This window comes from Cricetulus griseus, chromosome 9, assembly GCF_003668045.3.
Source record: "Cricetulus griseus strain 17A/GY chromosome 9, alternate assembly CriGri-PICRH-1.0, whole genome shotgun sequence".
Taxonomy (NCBI): Eukaryota; Metazoa; Chordata; class Mammalia; order Rodentia; family Cricetidae; genus Cricetulus; species Cricetulus griseus.
The window spans coordinates 15,569,669-15,577,311 of NC_048602.1; the positions used below are offsets into that span (position 1 = coordinate 15,569,669).

At 44.6% G+C, this 7,643-nt stretch overlaps 1 pseudogene; it reads right to left on the minus strand.

The window, feature by feature from the left end:
* Nucleotides 1–572: 572 nt before the first annotated feature.
* Nucleotides 573–7,643, minus strand: part of LOC107977683 — a 26,993-nt pseudogene continuing 19,922 nt past the window's right edge.

A 7,643-nucleotide genomic window follows, 5' to 3' on the forward strand; every position in this document is an offset into this window, starting at 1 on the left:
TGACTGGTTGATTCTTCTGTATGGTGTCAACTGAGGCCACTTAGTGGCATTCAGTTGGTGGCTGGTCTGGAAGATCCAAAATTATTCCTCTCTAATGTCTAGTATCATATGGTTATATCCCGAAGTCCAGCTCCAGCAAAGGTCTCTGTCTGTCTGTGTCATCTCAGGGCCTCTTTACATGGTCTCTTCAGCCAGATTTTCATATATGACAGTTCAGGTCTTAAGAGAGTATTCTGGGTTGCAGCAAGCTTAGCAGTAAAGCCTGGACCCGACAGCAGCACAGACACAAACTGTGACCAAACTGACATCTGCCTGTATTCCAAGAAAGGGGTAAGTAAGGATAGAGAACTTGATGGGGTTTTCAAGACTTTGTGGCCCTTTTTGCCAGTTTTAGATTACTGTTTCACAAATGAAAAAAATTACAGCCCAGAGCAACTGAATATTTTAATATAACTGAAGTAATGGAGTTGAGATGTTATTCTCCCCCACATTTGTTTATATTTAGGACCAACTGTAGAATAAGTATGTTGAAGCATTATGGTTGGGAACAGACTGTAATACAATGGAACACATCAAACTAACACATTGCTTTAATGGTATAAAACCTATGCCAGGTCAATTACATGTGTGAGCAAACGGGATCAGCTGTAACACTCACAGAGTGTTCAAGAAGACTGCTGGGACTCCATTACACTTTGGCACTATGAATCTTCAGATGATGGGTGAGGTGGGAGTGCTGTCTGAAGGCCTTCTTACATTCTTTACACTCACAAGGTTTCTCACCAGAGTGAATTCGCAGATGTTGGATCAGAGAAGAATTCAGTTGAAAGGCCTTCCTACACTCCTTACATTCAAAGGGCTTTTCACCAGTGTGGATGCTCTGGTGTAGAGTAAGTTTCTGAGGCAACCTAAAAGACTTCCCACAGTCCTTACAGGTGTAGGGCTTCTCGCCAGCGTGGATGCTCTGGTGCTGTGTAAGCTGTGAGAGCAGTCTGAAGGCTTTCCCACACTCTTTGCAGTCATAGGGTTTAACGCTGATATGAAAACTCTGATGAGAAATCAGCTGTGAGTATCGGCTGAACGCCTTCCAACACTCCTATGGCATTTCGCCCGTATGTGTTCTGTGGTGGAGAATAAGATGATAACCCCGACTGAAGGTCTTCCCACATTCACTACATTCATAGGGCTTATCGCCAGTGTGAGTTCTCTGATGTAGGGTTAGCTGCTGTTGCACTCTAAAGGCCTTCCCACAATCCTGGCATTCATAGGGCTTTTCACCAGTGTGAAGTCTGTAATGAGCTAGAAGGCCAGAGCCACACAGGAAGTCTTGCCCGCACTCCTTGCACTTGTAGAGTCTGTCAGCACTGTTAAGTTTCTGGTGTCGAGTGAGGTGTGCATACTGCCTGAAGGCCCTCCCACATTCTTTACATGCATAGGGCTTCTCCCCAGTGTGGATCCTCTGATGGAGAGTCAGCTGTCCCTGTACCCTGAAGGCCTTGCCACACTCCTTACAGGCATAGGGCTTCTCACCTCTGTGAGTCTTTTGGTGTGCTCTAAGGTCTGGGCCATAGGTGAACGATTCCCCACACTCCTTACACTAATACGGTGAAAGAACCCCCGAAGAGGTACTTTCGTAGAAGGAGACCCGTACCCAAGAATCAGCGAGACCATGAATTTGGATGCAAATAGCAAGAGGCTTTATTGGATACACGGGTACCCGGGGCGACTTAGCTTCTGTGAGGCCAAGTGCGCCGAGCCAAGGGAGAGGGGTCCTTATAAAGCAAAAAGCGCAAGCGAGAAGCAGGGATTCTATTGGATAATTCAAATGAGGCGCAGTACAGAGCTATTCCCATTGGTCAATGTAAATGAGGCGCTACTCAGGGTTATTCAAATGAGGCAAAGTACAGAGTCATTTCTATTGGACGGTTCAAGTGAGGCACAGAGCCATTGCAGACCAGCATATTCTCAAGGTCTGGTGTCTGGTACAACAGACTCAATTCCCCCCTCCGTGTCCAGATGGCTGACCTTGGGCGTCGCGCGGCCTTGGGACGGAGTGTTCCCCATCGGGCGGGGCCGCGGGGGCGGGGCCCCAGGCCGGCCCACCTGATGTTTGCCCTCGGGCCAGCCCACCTGGTGCTTGCCCTCCGGCCGCCTCGTGGGCTCCTCGCTCGTCCCCAGCCCCGGGGCACGGTGCCAGGCGGACGGGCCGGGGTTGCGGGCCCCGCCGGGGTGGACCAGCTTTGGAGGGAACAAGCGGCCAGACGTGTGGCGGCGGGGGAAGTGGAGGCCGGCGGGGGTGGGGATCGGGGAGGCGTAGGAGTGAGGCATCCACCACGCGCCCCATCAGCTGCCGATCGGAGGAGGAGGCAAACTTAAGAGCTAAGGGGCAGGGGTCTTTCAACGGTTAGTCACCAGAATGAAGCCTCTGATGTCTGCTAATGTGTGCAGTCTGCTGAAAAGCCATCCCACACTCCTTACATCCATAGGGCTTCTCGCCAGTATGAATTGTCTGATGAAACGTAAGCTGTTGGCTGACTCGAAAGTCTTTACCACAGTCATCACACTCATAGGGTTTCTCCCCAAAACGGATTCTCGGGCGTGGAGTAGCAGATGGACGCTTTTGGTAAGAGGCCATTTTTTCAGAGGTGACTTTCATTTGTCTGAGATATCCCTCCTGAGATCCCTCTTGGCTTTCGAGTTTTCTTTTGGACTCCCATTCATTTTTAAAAATGAGGCCCTTCAGGCCACTGTTACCAATTCTTTGCATTATCTTCCATTGGGATAAATTCACTGCCTTCTGAGGGTGACGGATTGGTCTCATCCTTAGTTTTCAAATCTGCAAGAAAGCAGACACATGCGGTTTTATTTTTCTCAAGAAGTAAACTTGCTAAAAGACAAAGAAGATGATGTTCAACCAAACTCAAATTAGTGTCATAATTTAGGGAGCAAAAGAAAATATTAGGAAAACAAGAGCTCCTATAAGAAATGGCAGTGGTAATTAAGCAAATATTTTTTTTTTTTTTTAGCACTGGTTCATGAACTGAGGTGTCTATCAGAATCACCGGGCAGCTTATTACAAATACTGTGTAAAGCAGGGCATAGTGGTAAACATCTTTAACCCCAACACTCAGGAGAAAGAGGGAGGTGAATCTATGTGAGTTGGAGGCCAGCCTAGTCTATAGTAAGTTCTAGGACAGTCAGAACTACATAGTAAAATCCTATCTCAAAAAAAGAAAAAACAAACAAAAAACCCAAAACTGTTTAAATACACCCAAAACCACCTGTATAAAACTATAATTTTTTGTTCCCTTGTATCGAGTGTGTGTGTGTATGTGTGTGATGTGCACTTGTATGTAGATACATATTTTGCATGTGTGGGCACACATGGAGGGGGCATGTGGAGGTCTAAGGTTGGTGTCAGGAATCATCCTCAGTCTCTACCATCCATCTTATTCATTGAGACTGGGTCTTTCAGTCAAACCCAGAGTTCACCAATATGGTCAGTCTTGCTAACTAGCTTGCTCTAGGACAGGGATTCTCAACATGTGGGTCGAAACACCTTTGGGGGAGGGGGATGTGTCCCATCAGAGATCCTGAATATCAGATATTTACATTACAACGCACAACAGTATCAAAATTATGACTATGAAATAGAAACAAAATAATTTTATGGTTAGGGATCACCACAACCTGAGGAACTACATTAAACAGTTGTAGGGTTAGGAAGGTTGAGAACCACTGTTCTAGGAAATCCTCTGTCTTTGCCTTCCAAGTCTGGAATTACTGGTGAATTACCACTACTAACTGACATGTACATGGGTTCTGGGGAGCACTTTAACCACGGAGCAAGCAATCTCCCCAGATCAGATTCTAATTTTCATTAAACAGTAAGGAGGCTGGAGAGATGGTTCAGTGGTTAAGAGCACTGGCTGCTCCTGCAGAGTAGGTTTATTTACTTATTTTATGTGTATGAGTGTCTGGCTTCTGTGATTTTTGTGAGGTGTGCACATGCGGAGGTAGGGGAGGGTGTTGGATTCCTTGGCACTGGAGTTATAGATGTTTTTGACCCATCATATGAGTTCTAGGAACTGAACCTAGGTCCTCTACAAGAGCAGCAGCCCTCCTAGCCATGGAGCCATGTCTCTAGGTCCTCTGCCTTATTTTTGGAAACAGTCTCTGAACCTGAAACTTATCAGTTCAGCTACACTGGCCAGCCAACAAGCCTTGGGATCTTCTGTCTCTGCCTTCCCAGCACTGAGATCACACACACACACACACACACACTGGCTTTTGAAATGGATGCTGAGCTTCTTCTGACCCAGGTCCCTCTGTTCTCACAGCAAGTGTTTCATCAACTGAGTGTTCTCCCCTGCTCCATTATTAACAATTCTACATTCTCACAGTCCTTACTGGCTTTCCTTTTCTTGTTTAACTTTACAAAAAGTGTTAGAGATGGAACAAAGGGTCTCACATAGCTGTAATATTGTGCTATTCAAGACTCTGGCTTTTCGGGCTGGAGAGATGGCTCAGAGGTTAAGAGCACCGGCTGTTCTTCCAGAGGTCCTGAGTTCAATTCCCAGCAACCACATGGTGGCTCACAACCATCCGTTATGAGATTTGTTGCCCTCTTCTGGTGTGCAGATATACATGGAAGCAGAATGTTGCACACATAACAAAATAAAAATAAAATCTTAAAAAAATGACTCTGGCTTTTCCTTACCTGAAGTCAGATAAAATCTTAATTTACTCCCTACTATATAATAAGTTCATAGCACGATAGTTTGACTCACTTATTTATCATAGTTACCTACTTGTTTGAAGTATATCTTTTTGCCTCCAATCTCTCATAGTTAATGACACATGGTTAAATATTCTCTTCAGGCATCTATTGCACAGTTAAATACATGCAGGGACAGGGAGATCATTCTGATGCCTTCCTCAATTTCCATCTGTCCTCATGTACATTCCTTCCTTCCTTTCCTTGTGGTACTGAGATTGCACCCATGGCCTCACCAAAACTATAAAAGCCACAGCTCAAAAGACTTCTTATGCCTGGTGGCAGTGGTGTATACCTTTAATCCCAGGACTCGGGGTAGAGGCAGACAGATCTCTGTGAGTTCAAAGCCAGCCTGGTCTACAGAGTGAGGTCTAGGATAATCAATGCTACACAGAGAAACCCTGTTTCAAACTTTCCGAGAGGAACACAAGAAGAAGCACCCGGATGCTTCTTTCAACTTCTCAAGAGTTCTCGAAGAAGTGTTCAGAAATTTGGAAGACCGTGTGTGCTAAAGAAAAGTGGAAATTTGAAGACATTGCAAAGGCTGACAAGGCTTGTTATGAAAGGGAAATGAAAACCTACATCCCCTCCTAAAGGGGAGACCAAAAAGAAGTTCAAGGACCCCAATGCACCCAAAGGGCCTCCTTCGGTCTTCTTCTTGTTCTGTTCTGAGTATGGCCCAAAAATCAAAGGAGAACATCCAGGCTTGTCCATTGGTGTTGTTGCAAAGAAACTGGAGAGATGTGGAACAGCACTGCTGCAGAGGACAAGCAGCCCTACGAAACGAAGGCTGCCAAGCTGAAAGAGAAGTACGGAAAGGATATTGCTGATTACAGAGCTAAAGGAAAACACGATGCAGCGAAATAGGGGGTGGTTAAGGCAGCAAAGAGCAAGAAAAAGAAGGAAGAGGAAGATGAGGATGATGAAGAGGATGAGGAAGTGGAGGAAGACGAGGAAGTGAAGATGAAGATGATGATGATGATGATGAATAAGTTTTTTCTAGTGCAGTTTTTTTTTGTTGTTTATAAAGCATTTAACCCCCCTGTACACAACTCAATCCTTTTAAAGGAAAAAAATTGAAATGTAAGGCTGTGTAAGATTTGTTTTTTAACTGTACAGTGTCTTTTTTTGTATAGTTAACACACTACAGAATGTATGTCTTTAGATAGCCCTGTCCTGGTGGTATTTTCAATAGCCACTAACCGTGCGTGGTACAGACTGGGGGTTCCAAATTAGCATGGAAATTTAAAGCAGGTTCTTCTTGGTGCACAACACAAATTAGTTATATATGGGGATGGTAGGGTTTTTTTTCTGTTTTTTGTTTTTGTTTTTGTTTTTTTTAAATCTTCAGTTGTCTTTGATGCAGCTTATATGAAGGTAATTGTTCTGTTAACTGAACACCACTCAGTAATTGCAAAAAAACTGCAGCTGTTTTGATGACATTCTGAATACTTCTAAGTAAATACAATTAAAAAAAATAGCATAGCTAAAATGAGTGTTTTTTTTTTCAAGAAAATACAATTGACCCACCAAGGATATATGATGTTCAGCAGAACAATTTTTGTTTCGCTGTTTGGCTTTACTTTTTAAGTCTGGGTCTCAGGTAGCTGCTGGCTGCCTTTGAACTCCTGATCCTCCTGCCTCAAGATGGTAAGTAGGATTAAAAGACTGCACCACCATGCCTGGCTAAAACAGATCAATTTCCATAGAACAAATGGAGATTTTGATCAGACCTACTACAGTCCAAGAAAAAATGCTTTTAAAAGCACACAAAAAGCCAAGCGATGGTGGTGCACACCTTTAATCCCAGCACTCGGGAGGCAGAGGCAGGTGGATCTCTATGAGTTTGAGACCAGCCTGGTCCTCAGAGCTAGTTCCAGGACAGCCTCCAAAGCCACAGAGAAGCCCTGTCTCGAAAAAACAAAACACAACAAAAATATAAGGACAGGAGTGCTCCGTTTGCAGTAGAATATTACCCTAATGGTCATATTTCACTAAGAAAAATAAGATAAAAAATATGGCCTTGTTTCTTCGTTACCCCAACAAATCTAAATGCTGCAATGCTCCCAGCTGTGCTGACCATGGACTCACCCTTTGAAGCTGTAAGGACCAATCAACCCTTCTGTAAGTTGCCTTGGTTACTGTGTCTGCACGGCCATAGAAAAGTAGCTAAAACAGAACCTGATGTGCTCTCCTGACTCCTCTGGGCACCAAGCATACATGCAGGTCACTCACACACATTTAAGAAGCAAATAACTCCTTTAAAACATTAAGTTTTGTGAGGAAATGTGGCCAAATTGTTAAACGCTGTACTGGTCTGATGATGTAGGTATAAAGTGAACACTTGCCTGGAGCAAGAGAGCTGGTTCTTCCACAAACAGGAAACCAACCAAACATGGCAAAGCTGTCCCGGGTGCGATCACTCATCACTCTTCACTCTGCTGACTCTTCCTAGAGCTCTATCACAACCTGCCAATCTGTCTTTTATTCATTTATAGCAACTGGGCTTCTCTAATTACAAGAATTCTATGGGCCGTGTCTGTTTACCACTGTACTGACAGCAACTACCACGCTGCCCAGCTCAAAGTCCATCTATCTGGTACACCTCTTTTCCAACTAGTTGGGTGTGTTCTCCAAGCCTGATAGACCATCAACTACCTAGATATCCTCTTCTTTTTCTCACAACCTTCCTGGCCTCTTTCCCTTGCTCCAGTAAGGAAATCACATCTGGTTTAGAAATGAAGCATCCTACTTAGAAGAAAAGAAACATGAAGTACTGAGAGAATTAAAAGTGAAATCCAATGAAGGATCCAGGAACTAGGTGAGTGAGTCTCTGCCCTTTCCCAAATCCCGCCCAAAACAGAAT